Here is a 24,239-nt window from a genome sequence, read left to right as displayed (position 1 = left end):
TGACCTCATCTTGATCAATTTCAGGTCTCTCCTGAACTTTTGGGACATCCCTGGAAATGTTACCATGCTCTTATATATCTTTTCCCCAACTAGCTTCCAATTTCCATTTATGTGCTTTTACCCCATTAGCATGAAATGGCCTTGGGCACAGGCACTTTCTTGCTTCCTTTTATTTGTATTTCTATCATTTAGCACAATGCTGGTACATTGTACATGCTTAATAAATCCATTACCTATTTATATTTGCCTCTTAGGTTCTAGTGCAATGTTGAGATTCTATTGCTACATAGGCTATAGCTCTACAGAGGCTATGTAACTAACTAAGGAACATACTACCTGGTGACAACTGTAGGGCACAGACTCAGATGAAAATGAAAAGACATCGAAGGGTATATCCAACTTATTAAGCATCACAAGGAGCAATCTGATTGTTAGCCAATTAAGATTCTGAAATGACTGGAATCCCAGATTTTTACTGTTACTAATGCAAAATGTCAAGCATAATTGAGATTTATATAAGTAGTGTAGCTATTTCATTTTGAGGTAGCTTCATAGAATTTTAGGACTTGAAAGGGCTTTAAAGAATATTTACTATAACTCTCATTTTCTAGATGAATTAAAAGCACATAGGAAGGTTAATGAATTTATACAAAGTCAAAACTACCTAATTGTAATTTGCTTATTAATTTTTGACATAAGTTGGGTAGGAGCCAATCCCTTATCTCTATATACCTGGTTATTCAAATATAGGCAAACAGATTCAATATCTTCATAATTTAAGCTAAGATAGTTCTCAAAATTATCCTGAAAACATTAAAAAAATCTGAATTGTCTAACAATTAAAAACCTATGAGAAAATGTAATTCTACAATTTAGGGGTACACCTTACCACAAAAAGAGCCAATGTTTACTGAGTAACCACTAAATAGAAGTTATCATACTAGGTGCAGTAAGGAATACAAAGAAGCATAGGTTTACTCTCAGGAAATAGAGGAAGAAGGATTTTATAAGGAAGAAAGAATTTATAATCTATACAGAGAAAACATGCCACCATAAATAGGGAGCCAGAACATAAGTACCTCTGGAATTTGGAGAGAGATGAGAATAGCACATTCTGAGGTGGTCAGGGAAAATTTCATAACATTTAAGATGGCACCTAAAGTTGCATAGGATTTTAGGCAGGAAGAAAAGAAAGTTCCTTGAATACTGGAGATGGATACTGATTTGACCAATCAAGAAACATTTATTAGACATCTAATAGTGTCCCACAAACTAGTATTATAGTTTTAAATATTAAAAACTTCAGAAATATAAATGCTACAAACTTATAGAACATAATTTAGAAGTTTGAATATTAGAAATGAAATACTGATTTTTCTTATTAATATTCACTAAAGCCACCTTATTCTATTATTCATCACTCTAGCTGATTTTTGAACTTTGTAGAAAATGTCATAAGCTGCTGCTCAATGACAGAAAATATTACATTTATAACTATAGACTTCTGATCATGTAGAAAAAATGAGGATTTGATGCAAACACAACAGTTCTGACATGGCTCCACAAGAAAAAGTCTAACAGAATACATCAGGTGACCAAAGTAGTCAAGAAAGAGGATACTTGGTATTTATCCACCAGACTGAGAAAGTGGCATACCTGCAGAATACACTCTTTAGTTAAAATTTTAAAAAATATTCAAATTTATAAAATTAAAAGTAAATTTAAATAAACTTTTAAATGCTTTTTAAAAAGTTTATTATAGGAGGCAGAATCAAGAAGACAGCCTAGAAGGAGCAGAAGTTCAGACCTCTGAATACCCTTCCTTACTGATCACAAACTGAATGCTCCAAGGAGACTGATAATCAAACCTAAAAGAGAGAGCCAAGGAACCCTCTTGCTGTAATCAATTCAAAAGGTACCCCCCCCCCCAAGCTGGAATCCAAGAACACTCAGGTTTAAGGGGAAGGTAGAAGGAAGGTCCCAGGACCCTTCCCCCGGCTCACCGAGAGTGCTGAGTTTCCAGCGGCAGCTGGAACCTCTGGGTGGGCAAAGGTGCTGGTTTGGAGGGTGTACTTTGTGAGCAGGGCTATGTCAAGCTCAGAGTGTTGAACCCAGATGGTGGGGAAGGAGTGGGAGAGGGAGCATAGAGCTGGCAGCCAGGCCAGAGCTGTGGAGATCCTCCATATTTGCTTCAGCCTTCCAGGAGGTTTTGGCCTCAGAGCACACCCAGCCCAACCCAGCTGAACTTAATCCCATCAAAAGTCTTCAGAACTCAGGGAGCCCAGGCTCCACACCCCTCCTTCATTGACTGCTGGACTTTAATCCAATCAAAAGCCCCCAGAGAATAAGGAAGCTCAAAACCCCAACAACCCTCCTACACAGATTGCACTTGTGGAAAGGAAACTAGACTAACAGTTTGTGTGGGGGAGGGCCAACTGGGAGTGGCAGTTGGGTCTTGGGACTAGCTGTTTCCTCTCAGCAGGGGGCATCTCCCTCCCTTGACTCACCAAGCAGTGTTCTCTCTCTCCTCTTAACTCCTCCTTACCCCTATACAAACCTCCCATTATTCCCCATTTATCCCCATTTTTCCCAATCCTATTTCCTTTCCCAATAAATATTACACACTGAGAAATCTTCTGTCAAAGCTCCAAGAGGGGAGACTGACAGAATCCCCCAAAACCAAAAATATGAGAGGAGCAAGAATGCAGACAAATACGGGGAGCAAAGAAGGGGTGAATATGAGCAAACAACAGAAAAAGAAGAAAGAAATTACAATAGACAGCTTCTATACAGCAAATGGAACAGAGGGGGAGGGATCAGCAAACAATAAATCAGAAATCCCAGCAAATTGGATACAGACTTTGGAAGAACTCAAAATTCAATTCAAAACACAATTAAGAGAGGCTGAAAACAAAAGGGAAAAAAACTTAAAAACTAAGATAAGTCATCTGGAAATGGAGACACTTGGACTAAAATGAGAAAATAGTGCCTTGAAAGCCAAAATCAACCAGCTGGAAAATGAGGCAAAGGAGAAGAAAGATGTGGTAAAAAGGATGAAAGATGACCTCCATCGAAAATCAGACCAGAAAGAGAAGGATGACCAAAAATCCAGGGATGAAACCCAGTCTTTAAGAACCAGAATACAAGAACTGGAATTAAGTGACCTCACAAGGCAGCAGGACATTATAAAACAAAAACAAAAGAATGAAAAAATTGAGAAAAATATGAAGCATCTCATTCACAAAACAGAGGATTTAGAAAATCGTTTGAGGAGAGACAATTTAAGAATCATTGGTCCACAAGAAGACCATGACAAAAGAAAAAGGCTGCACACAATACTATAGGAAATTATTCAAGAAAACTGCCCTGATAGTCTAGAACAAGAGGGAAAAGTGAAGATTGAAAGAATCCACAGATCACCTCCTATGTTTAATCCCCAACTGACAACACCTAGGAATGTTATAGCCAAATTCAAGAACTATCAGACCAAAGAAAAGATATTATAAGCTGCCAAAAAGAAGTCATTCAGATACCATGGAACCACAGTGAGGATAACTCAGGATCTGCCTACATCCACACTGAAGGACCGAAAGGCATGGAATATGATATTCAGGAAAGCAAAGGAACTAGGTCTACAACCAAGAATTAACTACCCAGAAAAACTGACTATATTCTTATAGGGAAAGTATAGTCATTCACAAAATAGAAGAATTCCAAGAATTTGTAAAGACAAAATTCGATGCCCAAGCACAGAACTCAAGAGAACCATCAAAAGGTAATTTAAAAGAAACGGAAAAAAGAAAAACAAAACAAAACAAACAAACCACCTTTTTTTTTTAAAAAGAGACTTAATAAGTTGAAATGTTATATATCCCTGTAAGAAAAGAGGTCATTGGTAACTCTTAAAAACTGTTGTTATCACCTGGGTAGCAAAAAGAATTACACTTAGAGGGAACAGTGACAAACTGTATAGGATGAAAGGACAAGACATAAATAGGTATATAGATATATACATGCATAAATACATATACATGTGTGAGTATATATATGTATATATACATATATATATACACACACAACTAGAAATAAAAAAGAGGTTAATACTAAAAGAAATGGGAAAAGAAACAAATGGGGGTAAATTTATGTGTCACAAAGAAGCTCATGGTGGGAGGGGGGAGAACATCAATAGACTGGAAGGGTAAAGAGGTTCAACATAGGAAATACTCAACTCTTACGTGCTTTGAAATTGACTCAAAGAGGGAAGAACAATCCACTGGGGCAGAGAGTAGATTTGCGCCCTATAGGGGATTAGAAGGGTGACAAACAGACTAGTGGGGAGGGAAGTGGTACAAGGGAGTGAGAGGGTGGGGGTGTAATTTTAGAAAGACTACAGGGAAATAAGGGGGGATAAGAAGGGAGGGGGGCAGAAAGGGAAATAAAATAAGGGTGGGAACTAGGGAGACTGATTAAAAACAAACATAGGTGTAGAAGGAAATAGTGAAAGAAGAAAAGGCAGGACCAGGAGTAGAAATCAAAATGCTGGGAAATACACAGCTAGTAATCATAACTCTGAATGTCAATGGAATGAACTCACCCATAAAACGCAAGCAAATAGCAGAGTGGATTAGAATCCAAAACCCTACCATATGCTGTCTACAAGAAACACACATGAGGAAGATAGATAAGCAGAGGGTGAAAGTAAGAGGATGGAGATAAATCTACTGGGCATCAACTTATAAAAAGAAGGCAGGAATTGTAATCATGATATCTGACAAAGTCAAAGTAAAAATAAATCTCGTTAAAAAGAGATAGAGAAGGTAATTGCATCCTGATAAAAGGCAGTATAGACAATGAGGAAATATCCGTACTCAACATGTATGCACCAAATGGCCTAGCATCCAAATTTCTAAAAGAGAAACTAGTGGAGATCAATTATGAAATAGATAAAAAAAAACTATACTAGTGGGAGACCTGAACCTTCCTCTACCAGAACTACATAAATCAAACCAAAAAATAAATAAAAAGAGGTAAGAGAAGTGAATGAAATCTTAGAAAAATTAGAGTTAATAGACATGTGGAGAAAAATAAATAGGGACAAAAAGGAATATACCTTCTTTTCAACAGCACATGGTACATTCACAAAAACTGACTATGTATTAGGGCATAAAAACATTGCAAACAAGTGCAAAAGAGCAGAAATAATAAATGCAGCTTCCTCAGATCACAATGCAATGAAAATAATAATTAGTAAGGGAACAATTGAAAATTAATTGGAAATTAAACAATACAATTCTCCGAAACCGGTTAGTTAAAGAACAAATTTTATAAACAATTAATAATTTCATTGATGAAAATGACAATGATGAGACATCCTTTCAAAACCTATGGGATGCACCCAAAGCAGTACTCAGAGGGAAATTTATATCCTTGAGTTCATATATTAACAAATTAAGAAGGGCAGAGGTAAATGAATTGGGCATGCAAATTAAAAAAAAAACTAGAAAGTGAACAAATTAAAAATCCTCAGATGAAGACTAAATTAGAGATTCTAAAAATCAAAGGAGAAATTAATAAAATTGAATGTCAAAGAACTATTGATTTAATAAATAAGACTGGAAGATGGTATTTTGAAAAAACAAATAAAATAGACAAAGTACTAGTCAGTCTAATTAAAAAAGGAAAGAAAACAATCAAATTGACAGTATCCAAGATGACAGTACCAAGACCTCACCTCTAATGAAGAGGAAATTAAAACAATCTTTAAAAAGTAATTTGCCCAAGTATATGGCAACAAATATGGCAATCTAGGTGAAATGGATGAATACTTACAAAAATATAAATTGCCTAGACTAAAAGAGGAAGAAATAAATTACCTAAACAACCCCCTATCAGAAAAAGAAATTGAACAAGCCATCAAAACTCCCTAAGAAAAAATGTGTAGGTCCAGATGGATTCACAAATGAATTCTATCAAAAATTCAACGAACAACAAATCCCAATATTATACAAACTATTGACAGAATAATCCAAGAAAGATTTCTACCAAATTCATTGACACGACACAAACATGGTACTGATCCCAAAGCCAGGCAGGTCAAAAACAGAGAAAGAAAATTATAGACCAATCTGCTTAATGAATATAGATGCAAAAATCTTAATTAGGATTCTAGCAAAAAGACTCCAGCAAATCATCACAAGGGTTATTCACAATGACCAGGCAGGATTCATACCAGGAATGCAAGGATGGTTCAATAATAGGAAAACTATTCACATAATTGACCAAATTAATTAGCAAAGTGACAAAAATCACATGATTATCTCAATAGATGCAGAAAAAGCCTTTGATAAAATACAACACCCATTCCTATTGAAAACACTAGAAAATATAGGAATAGAAGGGCCTTTCCTAAAAATAATAAACAGCATATATCTAAAACCATCAGTAAACATTACGTGCAATAAGGATAAACTAGAAACCTTCCCAATAAGATCAGGAGTGAAATAAGGATGCCCATTATCACCTCTATTATTTAACATTGTATTAGAAACACTAGCAGTAGCAATTAGAGAAGAAAAAGAAATTGAAGGTATTAAAATTCGCAATGAGGAGACCAAGCTATCACTCTTTGCGGTTGATATGATGATGATTTACTTAAAGAATCCTAGAGAGTCAACCAAAAAGCTAGTCAAAACAATCAACAATTTTAGCAAAGTCACAGGATACAAAATAAACCCGCATAAGTCAACAGCATTTCTATATGTCTCCAACCCATTTCAGCAGCAAGAATTAGAAAGAGAAATTCCATTTAAAATCACCCTAGATAATATAAAATGCTTAGCAATCTATCTGCCGAGACAAAAACAGGACCTATATGAACACAACTACAAAACTCTCTCCACACAATTAAAACTAGAGCTAAACAATTAGAAAAACATTGATTGCTCATGGGTGGGACAAGCTAACATAATAAAAATGACAATCCTACCCAAATTAATTTACCTATATGGTGATATACCCATTGAATTACCAAAAAAATTTTTTTACTGAATTAGAAAAAAAAAAACATAAAGTTCTTTTGGAAGAACAAAAGATCAAGGATATCCAGGGAAATCATGAAAAAAAAAATGCAAAGGAAGGAGGACTTGCAGTATCAGATCTCAAACTATACTATAAAGAAGTGGTCATCAAAACAATTTGATACTAGCTAAGAGACAGAAAGGAGGATCAGTGGAATAGACTTGGGGTAAATGACCACAGCAAGACAATCTATGATAAACCCAAAGATCTCCTATTTTGGGACAAAAATCCACTATTTGATAAAAACTGTTGGGAAAATTGGAAGACAGTGTAGGGGGATGAGGTTTGGAACAACACTTCACACCCTATATCAAGATAAACTCAGAATGACCTGAACATAAAGAAGGAAACTATAAGTAAACTAGGTGAACCCAGAATAGTATACATATCAGATCTTTGGGAAGGGAAAGATTTTAAAACCAAGCAAGACTTAGAAAGAGTCACAAAATGTAAAATAAATAACTTTGATTACATCAAATTAAAAAGTTTTTGTACAAACAAAACCAATGTAACAAAAATCAGAAGGGAAGGAACAAATTGGGAAACAATCTTCATAACAAAAACCTCTGACAAAGGTTTAATTACTCAAATTTACAAAGAGCTAAATAAATTGTACAAAAAAAAAATCAAGCCATTCTCCAACTGATAAATGGGCAAAGGACATGAATAGGCAGTTTTCAGTTAAGGAAATCAAAACTATTAATAAGCACATGAAAAAGTGTTCTAAATCTCTTATAATCAGAGAGATGCAAATCAGAACAACTCTGAGGTATCACCACATACCTAGCAGATTGGCTAACATGACAGCAAAGGAAAGTAATGAATGCTGGAGGGGATGTGGCAAAGTTGGGACATTAATGTATTGCTGGTGGAGTTGTGAATTGATCCAACCATTCTGGAGGGCAATTTGGAACTATGCCCAAAGGGCGATAAAGGACTGTCTGTCCTTTGATCTAGCCATAGCACTGCTGGGTTAGTACCCCAAGGAGATAATAAGGAAAAAGACTTATACAAAAATACTCATAGCTGCACTCTTTGTGGTGGTAAAAATTTGGAAAATGAGGGGATGCCCTTCACTTGGGGAATGGCTGAACAAATTGTGGTATATGTTAGTGATGGAATACTATTCTGCTAAAAGGAATAATAAAATGGAGGAATTCCATGGAGACTGGAAAAACCTCCAGGAAGTGATGCAGAGCAAAAGGAGCAGAACCAGGAAAACATTGTACACAGAGACTGATACACTGTGGTACAATGGAATGTAATGGACTCCTCCACTAGGGACAATGCAATGTCCGTGAACAATCTGCATGGATCTAGGAGAAAAACACTATCCACAAGCAGAGGACAAACTGTGGGAGTAAAAACACCGAGGAAAGGCAACTGCTTGACTACAGGGGTTGAGGGGATATGATTGAGGAGAGACTCTAAATGAACACCCTAACGGAAATACCAACATGGAAATGGGTTTGAATCAAGGACACATGTGATACCAAGTGTAATTGTGAATCGGCTATGGGAGGGGTGGTGGGATGGGGGGGGAGGAAAAGAAAATGATCTTTGTTTCCAATGAATAATGTTTGAAAATGACCAAATAAAATGTTTAAAAGTAAAAAAAAATACTGCAGAAAAAAACATAACAAAACAAACCCAAGTCCGAGGTATCACCTTACACCTAGCAGATTGGCTAACATGACAGCAAAGGAAAGTAATGAATGCTGGAGGGGATGTGGCAAAGTTGGGACATTAATGTATTGTGTAAACCTCAAATTTCCTTAGACTTATAATTGTTGAAAATTTCACCATTGGGATATTTCATACTTGGAAAATTTCTTACTGATAGTCTATTGGAATGGGAACCCCATTGGCATGGGAGGTTTTTTCTCTTCCCTTCTTAAGATTACTTTAGGACAGAGACCCTTTGCTGAACAATGGAAAGGACTTTGACCTATGCTTAAGCATAGAACAGGAATTTCTTTGAGTCTTGATTGATTTTAGAATTGATACAATGGAGATACTCCACCCTATTCAGTCCTAATAGGATTGAGTAAGGGCTGCAGCCTAGATCAAAATTTAATTATTCCAATCTCTACCATACTCAAGTTAACAGGATTTAGAAAGGGCTGTAACAAAGGAGTATAGATTTAATCATTTGAAAATATGACCTTCAACAGACATGTGCAAAAAGCCAGAAACCTCTGGGCGGTCCTGGGTTAAGCGAGAGCCTCCATTGACAGGGAAATTGATGAAGAGTGATTGGTAGATGTGAGGACTGAGGGGAGGCAACTTGGATGGTGTCCTTAAAGATAGGAGGGTCTGGAGACTCAGGAGGAGGATTGAGTTTTTGGGTCGGTGTGGTTCCTGGACTCTGAGGAAGCTTGCTCTGAAGGAAGCTGAAGGTGGGGGCCTCTGAGACTGTTTCTCCATTTTGGACACGTGAGTGAAAGGGACTGATCTCTTTCTTTGCCCCAGCTATCTAAGGGCTTGGGCCTTTTGGCCCAGCCTAAACAGAAGGGGTATTTAAGCCCTATTCCCTTCTCTCCCCTTTCTCTCTATATATATATCTCTAATTCCTTTCTTGCTCCTATTGTAATTAAACTCCAAAAAGGCTGACGGCTGACTTGAGTTTTTCATTTAGGAATTACATAGCTGATTCCTTGGCGACCTTAAATTAATATATATCAGTCTTTTAAAGTGATTCCCTTGTAACATTGTGGCTGACCACACGGGAGTCTAAAGAATCCTCTCAATAAAACTTTTTCCTTGCCTTTTTACTATACTGTTTCACCACTTAGTCCTTTTTTTAAAAAAAAAAAACTTGGCTTAAAGACACAGCTGCTAGAACACGTGAGTATAAAAAACTTTTTCTCTTTTCTCCTTAAGTTAAATTGGAATCAGCAGTTTTTTCTTTTTCTTCCCTTTAATCTTAAGGGACAGCTGGGTAGCTCAGCGGATTGAGAGCCAGCCTTAGAGGCAGAAGGTCCTGGGTTCAAATCGGACCTCAGATACTTCCCAGCTGTGTGACTCTGATAGACAGAAAACAGCTGTTTTTAAATCTCAGCAACAGGACTCTAAAGTCCTGGCTGGAAGAACTGTTTCTAAATATCCTTTCCCTTAAGGAACAACTTCCTGGATTAAAAAAAAAAAAAAAACCCTGTGGAAAGTTTGTTGCTTTGCCCTGCTCCCCACGTGTTTTGTGAAATTACAAAATATACATATAAAAATGAGTACTACATTCTTTGACAATTATATGGCAGCTGAAGAAGTAGGGGCATTGAGGAATGAAGGATACCTCCAAATTTTTATATTAATAGGTACTGTCATTTTTGTACTCCTCAATACTATATTTAGAGATGAAAAAATAAAAAATATTGAGGATAAAATAAAACAAAATGAGGATAAAATAAAACAAAATGAGGATAAAATAAAACAAAATGAGGATAAAATAAAACAAAATGAGGATAAAATAGAAAATATTGAGGATAAAATAGAAAATGTTGAGGATAAAATAGAAAAAAATGAGGATAAAATAGAAAATATTGAGGATAAAATAGAAAATATTGAGGATAAAATAGAAAAAATTGAGGATACAATAGAAAAAATTGAGGATACAATAGAAAAAATTGAGGATAAAATAGGAAATATTGAGAATAAAATAGAAAAACTTGAGGATAAAATAGGAAATATTGAGAATAAAATAGGAAATATTGAGGATAAAATGGGAGATATGGAAGATAAAATAGGAAAAATTGAGGAAAAAATGCAAGCCCAATTAGAAGATCTAAAATGTTTCTTACAGGATCAATGGGCAAACACCCACTCTACCAGAAACAGACCTGTTTCTGAACCTTTGAATGAGGAAATTTCCTTCCCTGAAATAGAGATGGAAAACACCTTCCCTATAGCCCAGTTAACAGACTGCTTCTCTCGTGCAGTGCAAATCTTGTCTGAATTTAATCCCCAAAACCCTTCCCCTGCAATCCCAGCTTCTCATGTTCCTTCTCCTACAGAAAACCAAATTCCAATGCAAGGGAGATCTTGTCCTCCTAGAGAAACCTGTCCTTGTCAAACTGACCCACAGGTGCAAAATTCAACTAGAGGCCTGTTTCCTCTAAGAGAAGTACCTGAAATAGGACGAAATGGGGATGTGGTGACTTTAAGACATAGGATACCGTTTACTCCCCAAGAAATAAATGAATTTACACGAAATATCCCCACATATGAACAAGATCCTTTTCTAGTAACAAAAAAGATGGGAGACATATTTTTTCAATATAATCCGTCTTACAAGGACGTTGAGAGCTTACTACAGGCTTTTTTAAGTGAACGTGAAAAAAATAAAATAATTGCTCATGTCAACAAAACCCGGGGGCGTAATGCAGCACATTGGCCATCTCAGGATCCCGAATGGGACTATAATAATCCTGAGGACTATCTACAACTATACCGTTGTAGAGAGGCCATCCTCACGGCCATGAAGGAATGTGCGGACAGTACAGATAAGTGGATGGAACTGGAAAAAATTAAGCAAAAGGAAAACGAAACACCCTCCAGATTTATGGACAGAATTATCGAGTTTGGGGACAGATACTTAGATTGGGACTTAAATAAAGAGAATAGTTTAAGACAAGTTAGAAGAATCTTTGTAAATAATTCATGCAAAGTAATTAAAAATTATTTTAAAACACAATGCCCAAGATGGTCAGATATGGACCTTGAAGAATTGCGAAAAACAGCTATATATATTTTTAAGGGAAACGAAGAAAAGGAGAAAGAGAATAATGATGACATGGAGGAAATGAAGAAAAAAATGAGATGTGTAATAGATAGGATAACTAAATTAGAAAGTGGGCATGATAATGAACCAACGACAATTGCCCCTCTCCAGAAATCCAATTATCAATCCATTACTTGCCACTTCTGTGAGAAGAAGGGCCACAAAATGATGGAATGTAGAACCTTTCTTAAGATGTTTGGAAGGAATACACAGTTTAATAATGGTTTTAGAAATAATAACTATAGAAATTATGATAATGGTTATAGAAACCAGAATTCTAGAAATTATAATAATGACTATGGAAATAACTATAATGAATATAGAAATAAGAACTTTAGAAACCAGAATTATAGAAATAGGAATTGGGAATTTAATGACAATGCTCAAATTGAAGAAAATTTTAATGATAATACTCAACAATATATGAGAAATGGCGCTCGTCCAAAAATTACTCGAGGTACTAATGACCCTCAGAGAGGTGCCCTTCAGGGGGGTGCCCAAGGAATATCCCAAACACAATGATGGTGCCCGGGGGGGGCTGGGGCACAGGAATCAGAGGATACAACCTTTGATTTCCCAGACCCTGATGTCCTACTACCCGTTGTCCCTATCCACTGCCCTCCCCATACTAATGAACCCCATGTTACCTTAAAAGTGGGTAACACCTATTATGATTGTCTATTAGACACCGGAGCTTCCTGGTCTGTATTAAAGAGAACACCTGATTTACAATGTTATTCTATTGGCTCAGAGAATGTAATGGGAGTATCAGGAATAACCCAAAGAGTTAAAAGACTTCCTCCTAGAATGGTGTCTGTAGGACCCCTAGAGGTACAACACTCCTTCCTTTTGATGCCTGACTCCCCTTTAAATTTGCTGGGGAGGGACCTTCTATGCAAACTCAGAGCCACAATAACCTGCTCCCCAGATGGCTCATTATCATTAGAAGTACCAGAGGAATCTTTAAATTTACTCCCTGTACTTCTCTCTGAAAACCAGGAGGCAAAAGAACCTTCCATTTTTGAAATACCTAAAGATATACCGGAGTCTCTTTGGGCCACATCTTCTTCTGATGTAGGCTTACTTAAATCTGCTGTTCCTGTGCAGATAAAAACTAAATCTAGCCCACCTCCTTCTATCCCTCAGTATCCCCTCTCAAAGGAGGCAATTGAGGGTATTACACCAGTTATTAACTCATTAATAGAACAGGGAATAATAATCCCTTGCAAATCTGAATACAACACGCCCATCCTGCCAATTAAAAAACCAAAAAAAGGACCCGATGGCAAGCACATCTATAGATTCGTACAGGATCTAAGGGCAGTGAATAATCATGTTATAAAGAGACACTCCGTAGTTTCTAACATACATACTATTATTTCATCTATTCCTAGCACAGCTACATACTTTACAGTAGTAGACTTGTGTTCAGCTTTCTTTTCCATACCAATACATGAAAACTCCAGGCATATTTTTGCTTTCACCTGGAAGGGCTCACAATATACCTGGTGTCGGCTGCCACAGGGTTATGTCGAAAGTCCGAGCTTATTTGAGCAAATTTTGAGCCAAGACACAGACAATATAACATTTAAAAATAGCAAATTAATCAAATATGTAGATGATCTACTCTTGGCTTCAACAGATGCAGAAACATGTCAAGAAGATAGCAAACACCTTCTTTTGGAATTGCACAAAAGAGGACATAAAATCTCTAAGGATAAAGTTCAATGGTGTCTCCAAAAAGTAGAATATTTGGGATTCATCTTGACTGCGGGTGCTCGTTATATTTCTCCAAAACGAATTGAGAACATTCAAAAATTGAGTGCTCCTACCACTAAGAAACAGCTGAGAGCAATTTTAGGAGCAACAGGGTTTTGTAGACAATGGATTCCATGCTATGGGGAAATCACTAAACCCCTTATAGCATTAACAAAGGATTCGGTTCCTGAACCCCTCAAATTAGGGCCTGAACACTTGTCAGCTCTAACAGATCTGAAAAAGGCTATCATGTCTGCCCCTGCTCTAGGCATCCCAGATTACAACAAGCCATTTACCTTATATGTGCATGAGCGAAGAGGAGTAGCCTCCGGTGTGTTAACTCAGACTTTGGGACCTTCTCAGCGCCCAATTGCTTATTATTCTGCCCAACTAGACCCAGTAGCAGCAGGAGCACCACCATGCCTTAGAGGAGTAGCTGCTACAGCCTTACTAGTAACAAAAACCGTTGATTTAGTATTGGGATGTCCATTAACAATAATGTGCCCACATGAGATTGAAGCATTATTGGTAAAACATAGAACACAGGCATTCTCGGATCAGAGAATTACAAGGTATGAAATATCCTTATTAAATAGTGAAAATATTACCTTGAAACGCTGTTCAACTCTTAACCCTGCCACCTTGCTTCCAGATTTACCTACTTCAGGAGAACCACTACATAACTGTGAAACATTAGTGTCCATGGCAGAAAAGCCTCGAGATAATCTCTTGGACACTCCCTTAGACAATGCAGATCTGATTTTATTTACCGATGGTTCCTCTTTTATGAGGGATGGCATACGTTACACTGGAGCTGCCGTAGTCTCAGAATTTGCCACTGAATGGTCAGCTTCACTACCTTCTAACATTAGCGCTCAAGGAGCAGAACTCATAGCTCTAAAACAAGCTTGTATAATTGCCAAGGATAAAAAGGCAACAATTTATACAGATTCTAGATATGCTTTCGGCATTTGTCACTCAGTCGGGATGCTATGGCTCCAAAGAGGATTTTTAACCTCAGCTGGAAAATCCATAGCTAATGCAGAAATTATTAATGAAGTTCTTTCTGCTCTCAAACTGCCTAAAGCCCTAGCTGTAGTTCATTGCTCTGCCCATACAGGTGGCTCTGACCCTGTCTCTAGAGGAAATGACCGAGCAGATGCCGCTGCAAAACTAGCAGCCATAGAAGGACCTGGATTAATTTTAACATTAACAACCACTGATAATTTAAATTTATCACTCTCCTATAATGAAAAGGAAGTGGAAAAATGGAAACAAAAATTTAAAGCAAAACAAATTAATGGAGTATGGGTGTCACCTGAAGGAAAACCTCTGCTCCCTAGAAGTTTCTATAACCAAATTTGCCAATCTATTCATAAAAATGGTCATTTTGGCACCCAGGGCATCGTGGACTCTGTCAAGAGAGTATGGATAGCCCCTGGTATAACTACTGTAGCCTCTAAAGTATGTTCAGCCTGCCCTATTTGCCAGGCATATAACCAACATGCATATCGTGGAAAAGCCTTTGGGGGACGTCCTCTGGCTTACACACCTTTTGAACATCTACAGATAGATTTCATAACAATGCCAAAGGCTGGACGTTATAAATTTTGTCTAGTAATTGTAGATCAACTAACCAGATGGCCGGAAGCATTTCCTACAACCCGAGCCACAGCAGATTTTGTTGCAAAGATACTTTTAAAAGAAATTATCCCTCGTTTTGGCCTACCAGCACGTATTGACTCCGATAGAGGGAGTCATTTTACCGATTCTGTCTTAAATCAAATATATTCTTGCTTGGGGATAACTCCAAAATTCCATGTTCCATATCACCCCCAGAGCTCAGGCCAAGTGGAGAGGATGAATAAAGAACTTAAGACTATGATTGGCAAATTATGCACTGAGACCCATTTAAAATGGCCTGAAATTCTCCCTCTGGCCCTATTTTATCTTAGAAGCAGGCCTAGAGGAGACTTACATATTTCACCATTTGAGATGCTTTTTGGACATCCGCCTATACAGGCTAAGCCTTTCTCCCCGGCTTATACATCGCTATTAGGGGGAGATATTACTATTGCTTCCTATATACAGGAGTTACAGCACAAACTACGTGAACTTCATGAATCTGGAGCTGCAGTACAAGCTGGACCATTAGACTTTTCTCTGCATGACCTGAACCCAGGAGATAAAGTTTATATCAAGAATTTCAAGCGAACTGGAGCAACTGAACCTTCCTGGGAAGGACCATTCCAAATATTATTAACTACTCCAACATCTATAAAGATTGGAGAAAGAGACTCTTGGATTCACTGCTCACATGTGAAGAAAGCATCTTCTGCTGAGACTGATTGACTCTATCCTATCATATGAATTGTGACTCTATCTTATCATATGAATTGGAGATAATAATCCATAGACAAATGGATGTTTTTTTTTCAAGAATATATTAAATTACTGATTTTTTTTCTTATTTTTTCTTATTTCTTTTCTTTTATTTTTTATCAGAATATTTGATTTTTTCTCATGTTTTGTACTGAAGGTACACATAATTAATATTAATATTTTTTCCCTGCAGTAATACAAGTTAATATATATACTCTTGCTATAATATCAATATATGCCTAAAAGCTTTAAACTATGGGAACCTGCCATTTATTGATAAAATATTATAGGACTGTGATTAATGTTTGTGTCTGATTCCAGGAAAAGGGATAAAAACAAGGAGCACAGACTAAACCTGAATAGTGCCAATAGAGCACACAAGAAATATTAAAGTGAGACTCGAGGTTGCGACGCTTAACTTATGTTTAAGTCGTAGGACTTCCTTGTATCTACACTCTTTTCGAAGTACTCAAACAAATACAAAGCTTGACTATCATGCTGGCTCCCTATATCTCTGAAGGAAAAAAAATCAGACAAGGGAATGTCATTTCCCCATCAAAATAGAATTCTAATTCTTTCTTTCTTATATTATGGCAACTTCCTGTAGTCTTGGCTACAAATGGCTAAGTGAAATATTACTGCATTCTGTCCTACATACTTGTGGGATAGAAATTACTTTAAACTGGACCTATACAAGGTCTATTTTGAGTTTTTCTTATGTTTTTTATTATTTTTTCTATTCTTTTGATAATTGACACATACAACCCCATAACTGAACATTGCATTCTGAGCTAAACTTGATATTTTTTTTTAATACTTACTTCAGGGGGGATTGTATTTTAATTTAAAATCTAAGAATTTTTGAATTTTTTTTGTTTGAGATTTTATTTTTATAAAAATCCAAGACTTTTGTTTAAGATTTTACTGTTATAAAAAATTTTCAAAGATTTTGATTTTGTTCGAGAAAAGATCTTCAAGAAAGAAGCTTGAAACTTTTATATCCAGAGAATGAACTGTTGCAGAAAGATGCCGAAAACCTACACTTCATCAAGAAGATCAAGAATGAACTTTGGATGTGATTGATTGGACTGAACTTTTGATTGAACATTTATTGTAACATTTATGCCAAAAGGGACTGCCCCTAATTTGGCTTTCTGTCAATGCGCCTAGCAAACATTGGTTTTGCTTTCTTTTCTTTTCTATTTCCTCTCTCACTATTCTAATTTCTCCTAGAAAATTGAATATTGTCTATATCTTTAGTTAGAAGTGAATTTAGAACTACAAAATGATTATGTTAAATGATCAATGGGGAGACTAGTCTCCCAATGATCATCAGGGGGGATTGTAAACCTCAAATTTCCTTAGACTTATAATTGTTGAAAATTTCACCATTGGGATATTTCATACTTGGAAAATTTCTTACTGATAGTCTATTGGAATGGGAACCCCATTGGCATGGGAGGTTTTTTCTCTTCCCTTCTTAAGATTACTTTAGGACAGAGACCCTTTGCTGAACAATGGAAAGGACTTTGACCTATGCTTAAGCATAGAACAGGAATTTCTTTGAGTCTTGATTGATTTTAGAATTGATACAATGGAGATACTCCACCCTATTCAGTCCTAATAGGATTGAGTAAGGGCTGCAGCCTAGATCAAAATTTAATTATTCCAATCTCTACCATACTCAAGTTAACAGGATTTAGAAAGGGCTGTAACAAAGGAGTATAGATTTAATCATTTGAAAATATGACCTTCAACAGACATGTGCAAAAAGCCAGAAACCTCTGGGCGGTCCTGGGTTAAGCGAGAGCCTCCATTGACAGGGAAATTGATGAAGAGTGATTGGTAGATGTGAGGACTGAGGGGAGGCAACTTGGATGGTGTCCTTAAAGATAGGAGGGTCTGGAGACTCAGGAGGAGGATTGAGTTTTTGGGTCGGTGTGGTTCCTGGACTCTGAGGAAGCTTGCTCTGAAGGAAGCTGAAGGTGGGGGCCTCTGAGACTGTTTCTCCATTTTGGACACGTGAGTGAAAGGGACTGATCTCTTTCTTTGCCCCAGCTATCTAAGGGCTTGGGCCTTTTGGCCCAGCCTAAACAGAAGGGGTATTTAAGCCCTATTCCCTTCTCTCCCCTTTCTCTCTCTATATATATCTCTAATTCCTTTCTTGCTCCTATTGTAATTAAACTCCAAAAAGGCTGACGGCTGACTTGAGTTTTTCATTTAGGAATTACATAGCTGATTCCTTGGCGACCTTAAATTAATATATATCAGTCTTTTAAAGTGATTCCCTTGTAACAATTGCTGGTGGAGTTGTGAATTGATCCAACCATTCTGGAGGGCAATTTGGAACTATGCCCAAAGGTCACTAAAAGACTGTCTGCCCTTTGATACAGCCATAGCACTGCTGGGTTTGTAAGCCAAGGAGATAATAAGGAAAAAGACATGTACAAGAATATTCATAGCTGCGCTCTTTGTGGTGGCAAAAAATTGATGCAGAGTGAGAGGGATAGAACCAGGAAAACATTGTACACAGAGACTGATATACTGTGGTACAATCAAATGTAACAGATTTCTCCATTAGTGGCAATGCAATGATCCTGAACAAGTCGGAGGAACCTAGGAGAAAGACCACTATCCACATCCAGAGGAAACACAGTAGAAGTAAAAACACCAAAGAGAAATAACTGCTTGAATACATCAGTTGAAGGGATATGGTTGGGGATGTAGACTCTAAATGAACATCCTAGTGTAAACAACAACATGGAAATAGGTTCTAATCAAGGACACAAGTAATACCCAATGAAATGGCACATTGGTTGCGGGAAGAGTGGGTGGAGGGGAGGGAGGGAAATAATGTGATTATTGTAACCAAGGAATAATGTTCTAAATTGACTAAATAAATTAATTCAAATGGGAAAAAAGTTTATTATAGATGTTTGAAGTTACTGAAATTTAAAACTTAACTAAGTCTTATGGGACATCCTGTATATATCTAGCACTGATTTGGTCAAAGTATGACATAGGAAACAAAAGATGGAGTCTGTCTAGGAATTGTATATAAACTGAGGTTGTGTTGAAACAACAACTTCTTTGGGATGGGACTTACTTTGTTAATAAACTTTATTAATAATGTTAATAATTTATCTAGAACTGTCAAGAATCCATAGAACCCATTCAACCTTGCATGTGTAGCATCATAACTTATTAATCTTTGGGTATGAACAAATCAATGCAGCAGTGATTTGGCAGATGAATCCCTAGGGATACAGAGGTTTAATGATTGAACCCATTACCTTCTAATGTCTTCTAATATCTAGTACTCTGACTATACCATGCTGCTTTTATTCTATCTCTATGTTTTAAAATGGCAATTACCTTGTAGTCTCAAAACCTCTAGTCAACTCCTTTCTCCCTCCATGTCTATGTCCAAAATCTTCCATTAGTCCTACATAATGATTTCTTTCTGCCATGTTTGAATAGAACCTCATTTAGTTTTTGTCTCCATACTTTCACTTAGTCATTCCTTTATTTTCTACTTCCAAACCACACTGGGAGTATTGTAGTAGCATTCCTGTTTCAGTTCTCTTCTTCTAGTTAAAAAGGTGTCCAACACTGATTAATTTTGCTTCAGAGGTACTTCATACATGTCACTCCTGTAAAAACCTTCTTTTTCTCCTATAAGACACAATTGTAATTTGTTAGCCTAATATTTAAGAGCTCTCCCATTTTGGCTTATGTTTGGTTTTCCAAACTTTCCCCCTTAACTATCCTATGGTCAAACTCAGCAGTTGAGAAAAAGTTGTAAAAAAACTTTCTTTTTCATTAAACTGCTAAGGTAAGACTGTGACCCAAAACTTTCTTTGTTTTATCAATGATGTATGTTCACCATTAGCTATGCTAGTAATGAAATCACAGACCTTTGAAAAATGAAAATATTTTATTCTCTGGCTCTTCCATTCCCCAATGGAATCATCCACTTTAATTCAATAGTCATTCTGTACCATCTTAAATGATGCCTAATTTGGGATAACCACTCCCTCTATTGCAGATTCTGGATCTTTTGAATTGTATTTCCTTAATATCTATGAAAAAACCTAACGTAATTATGAAAGTTCATATCTAATTCGCTTGGTGAAAGTATGACAACTTCTTTTACTAAGGAGTGCATGAAGTATTGCATCCAACATCATTAATGGAAATCAATTGAATTTTCTTTGTATCTTAACATAACTTATAACCCACTACCTGCATTATTGAATTATTCCCCATGTCACTTTTGTATATGTATATCTAGATACAGCTTGCAATTTCCTTATCAATGAAATTTTATACCTAACATTATTTTTTTCAAAGCATTATGGAGGACTTCCAGGTAAACATGGTGTCAGTCTAGATGCAGGACTCTCCCTCTCCCCACCAAATACCAATATAGACTACCTTAAAAAGCCAAAAAAACCCCTAATTAATAGGTATGAAGGGACTCTACAGTAGGGCTCAGCACCGGAGGTATGTGGGAGTTGGGCATTTCCATACCATAATGGGGTGAAAAAGCTCCCACCCAAACTCGAGCTGATCCACCCTCCCCCAGTCTACCTACAGAGCCAGAGCCAGAGTGTGCTAAAATCAGTGAGTGAGCAAGGGGAACCTCTGGAGTGAGTGAAGGGCACCTCTGGGTCCTTGGCAGCTGACTGAGATCACAGAGGACCTACCCTTGAGAGCAGGTAGATCCAGCAGGCTGAGGAGCATAGACCATGGGCACCTGAGCAGGGACATAGCACAGAGAGAGGCAGTAAACAGAGGAAGCTGCAGAGACTCCATTGGTGGCCTTAACCAAAATCCTTGCTCCTTAGCTCCATACACAGAGAGCCTGCCCATCTCACTTGGATTTCTGACTGAAAAGGGAAGGAAAAACCACCTCAGTAATGGCAAATCGTGCCCAGGAACAACAACTTCCCAACCTCATGAAAAACAAGAAGAAGGGGTTGACCCTGGATAATTTTTACAGAGGAAAAACCCATGCTACAGAGGAAATAGAAGAGGAAATCCAAATAAATGAACCAAAACCTTCCAAAAAAACCAGAAATTGTCCACAAGCTCTTGAAGAATTCAAATTGGAGCTTATCAAAAAGATGGAAGATTTCTGGCAAGAAAAGTGGGAAATAGTTCAAAGAGAAAATAACAGTTTAAGGGACAAGAATTCCCAATTGGAGAAATAGCTGGAAGCCACAAAAAGCAGGATAGACCAAACCAAAAAAGAAATTCAAAAGATTATAGCAGAAAATCAGGCCTTAAGAACCAGAAATGGGCAATTTGAGACCAATGATCTTGCAAAACAGCAAGAATTAATAAAGCAAAGTCAAAAAACTGGCAAAATAGAAGAAAATATAAAATATCCCACTAAAAATATGACAGATTAGAAAAACAGAGCATGAAGAGACAATTTGAGAATCATTGGTTGACCTGAAAACCCAGAAATAAAACAGAAATCTTGACATCATACTACAAGAAATTATGCAAGAAAACTGCCTTGATTTTCTTGAAAAGGGGGGCAAAATAGACATTGAAAGAGTTCATAGAATACCCTCTACACTAAATCCTCAAAAGACAACTCCCAGGAATGTAATTGCCAAATTCAAGAGCTTCAAAACTAAGGAGAAAATCTTGCAAGAAGCCAAAAAAGAGACAATTCAGATATCAAGGAGCACCAATCAGGATTACATAAGATCTGGCAGCTTCCACACTAAAGGACCACAAGGCTTGGAATATGATATTCAGAAAGGCAAGAGAATTGGGTCTTCAAACAAGGATCACTTATCCATCAAAACTGACTATATACTTCCAGGGGAAAGTATGGGCATTCAACAAAATAGAACATTTCCAAGTTTTTGTAAAGAAAAGACCAGAACTAAGTGGAATGTTTGATATCCAAACACAAAGATCAAGAGAATCATGAAAAGGTAAATAAGAAAGGGGAAATTTTTTTTAATTCAAACTTTCTTCTTTAAGGTCTTCAATAAGATCAAATTATTTATATTACTAAATGGGAAAAATGTTATCTGTAACTATCAAAAATCATGCTCACTGTTATAGTAATTAGAGGAATCATTCACAGGAAGATACTGAGGTAATAAGTGCTATAAGACGATATGCAAAATAAGAAAAAGCGAGGGGGGAATTGAAGATGGCACCAAGAGATACTTGAAGAAATAAAATAACTAGGACAATCTTTATCACACAAAGATACACAAGGGAAGGGGAGGAGAAGAATACTGTTATAAGAAGGAGAGGAAGAGAATGCTAATAGGTAATAAACCTTACTCTCAGTGAAATCAGTTCTGAGAGGGAAGAGCATCTAGATCCATTGGGGTATTGAAAAAAAAGTATTATGATATGACTCAAAATTTCCAGCTAAGGAACTTCCTTTTTATTTTATTTTATTTTTCTACCAATTACATGTTATAACAAATTTCCACACAAGTTTTCCTAAGTTAGATATTTGAAATTATGTCTCTCCCACTCTTCTTTCCTTTTCCTGGACCTGGCAGGCAATTCAACCTGGGTTTCATGTATTATCACACAAAACATATTTCCATATTGTTCATTTTTGTGAGTGATCTTATAAACCAAACCCCCCAAACATAAACCCAAATAAACAATTGAAAGATTATATGCTTTCATCTGCATTCTACTCCAACAATTTTTTCTCTGGAGCTGGATAGCATTCTTTGTCCTAAGCCCCTCAGAATTGCCCTGGATCATTGTATTACTAATAGTCCAGCTACAGAACTTCTGACAAATTCTTAATGATATTCAGGTGATCACAAGAATAAATTCACATTTCAAAGCAAAACATACTTAAAATTTACTGGCCAAAGAAAGTAAATGTCATCCCTTTTGGGAAATGTTCACTTATCTATTCTAATTAACAGAAGGTTTCTTTTATCCTCTGTATATCCCCTTGCATTTTAAAAACATGACCCTCTCACTGCTGGATAAATTCCATTTGCAGTTGAAGAATAACTTGCAAGGAGTGCAAAAGGGTACCAGAACAAAAGCCAAGAAAAAAAATGGAAAAGGGACAATGAACCATAAGCTAAAATGGGAATAGATTTAAGTTCACACCCTGTAAATTGAACAGAAGCTAAAAAGTCACAAGGCCAATCATCTGGAAACAGTAAGTCAAAGCCACCATCCTTTTCATGACCTTAACTTTTTTTTTTTGCAATTACTAAATGATAAGTATCATCTTCTTTCTCATCTCCATGGTAAAATCCCTCATCCATACTACAATCATCCACTATTCTGACAACTGAAACTTCTCCTTATTGACCTTCCTAACCTTCCTCTTAGCAATTCAATTTGAAGTCACAAGGAAAATAATCTCTCTCTCCTCCCACTACTATCACTGTGTTCTCTTTTAATCTGGTAGGTTGACACTGTTTTCCTAAGAGCATTTAAACCTCTTGTGTGACTAAATTTGGTACTGCTAGATACTCAGCTTGGGAACTATTATCGTGGAACCATGCTATCTTGCCTGGAGATCTGGTCAGTGCAGAAGCACTGGGACCTACTATATTTATCTTGCTCCAGACCCCTGATTATGCTTCATATTCCATCTGACAACTAGCCTAGCCATCATATTCATCTCCTAGTTATCTCTGCAACTAGGTCATACAGCAGATAGAGCTCTGAACTTGGAATCAGGAAGAACTGAGTTCAAATCTAATCTCACCTATTTACTGGTTATGTAACCCTTTCCCTCAGTTTCCTCGGGTATAAAATCATAATAGTGGTAGTCTCTCGGTGACCGAGAATGACAATAAATGACTAAAATCATAATACTTTGTCACAGTGTTGTGAGGCTCAATTACATGTAAAAGGCTTTGCCTAGCTTAAAGTGTGATATAAATATTAAGTATTATTAACTATAAATATATCACTACTGTTTTTGCTTCCTCTGGTTCACAGGACCTTCAGATACCATGAGCAAGGTATTATCCTAAATAGTAAATCTGACATGCAAATGAAACATCATAGAGCTCTATGCTTCTCACTTCCATCCTCCTTGCTGCCAAGCCCATTCCTCCTCTCCTTTTTAACAGCTCTAAGTATAGTAATCTGTAATGGTAGTTAGGTGAGTCAGTGCTGAGCCTAGAGTCAAAAAGACCTAAGTTCAAATCCAGCTTCAGAAACTTAATAGTTTTGTGGCCTCTGGGTGAGTCAATGATGCCATGTGCCTCAGTTT

At 36.8% G+C, this 24,239-nt stretch overlaps 1 protein-coding gene across 5 annotated transcripts in view; it reads right to left on the bottom strand.

Moving 5' to 3' along the window:
* Window positions 1-24,239, bottom strand: part of FAM110B (family with sequence similarity 110 member B) — a 222,519-nt gene that overhangs the window by 8,749 nt on the left and 189,531 nt on the right. The window lies entirely within an intron of this gene.

This window comes from Monodelphis domestica, chromosome 3 (genome assembly GCF_027887165.1).
Source record: "Monodelphis domestica isolate mMonDom1 chromosome 3, mMonDom1.pri, whole genome shotgun sequence".
Taxonomy (NCBI): domain Eukaryota; kingdom Metazoa; phylum Chordata; class Mammalia; order Didelphimorphia; family Didelphidae; genus Monodelphis; species Monodelphis domestica.
Note: the sequence above shows the minus strand (reverse complement) of the source record. Positions and strands in the feature narration are given on the sequence as shown.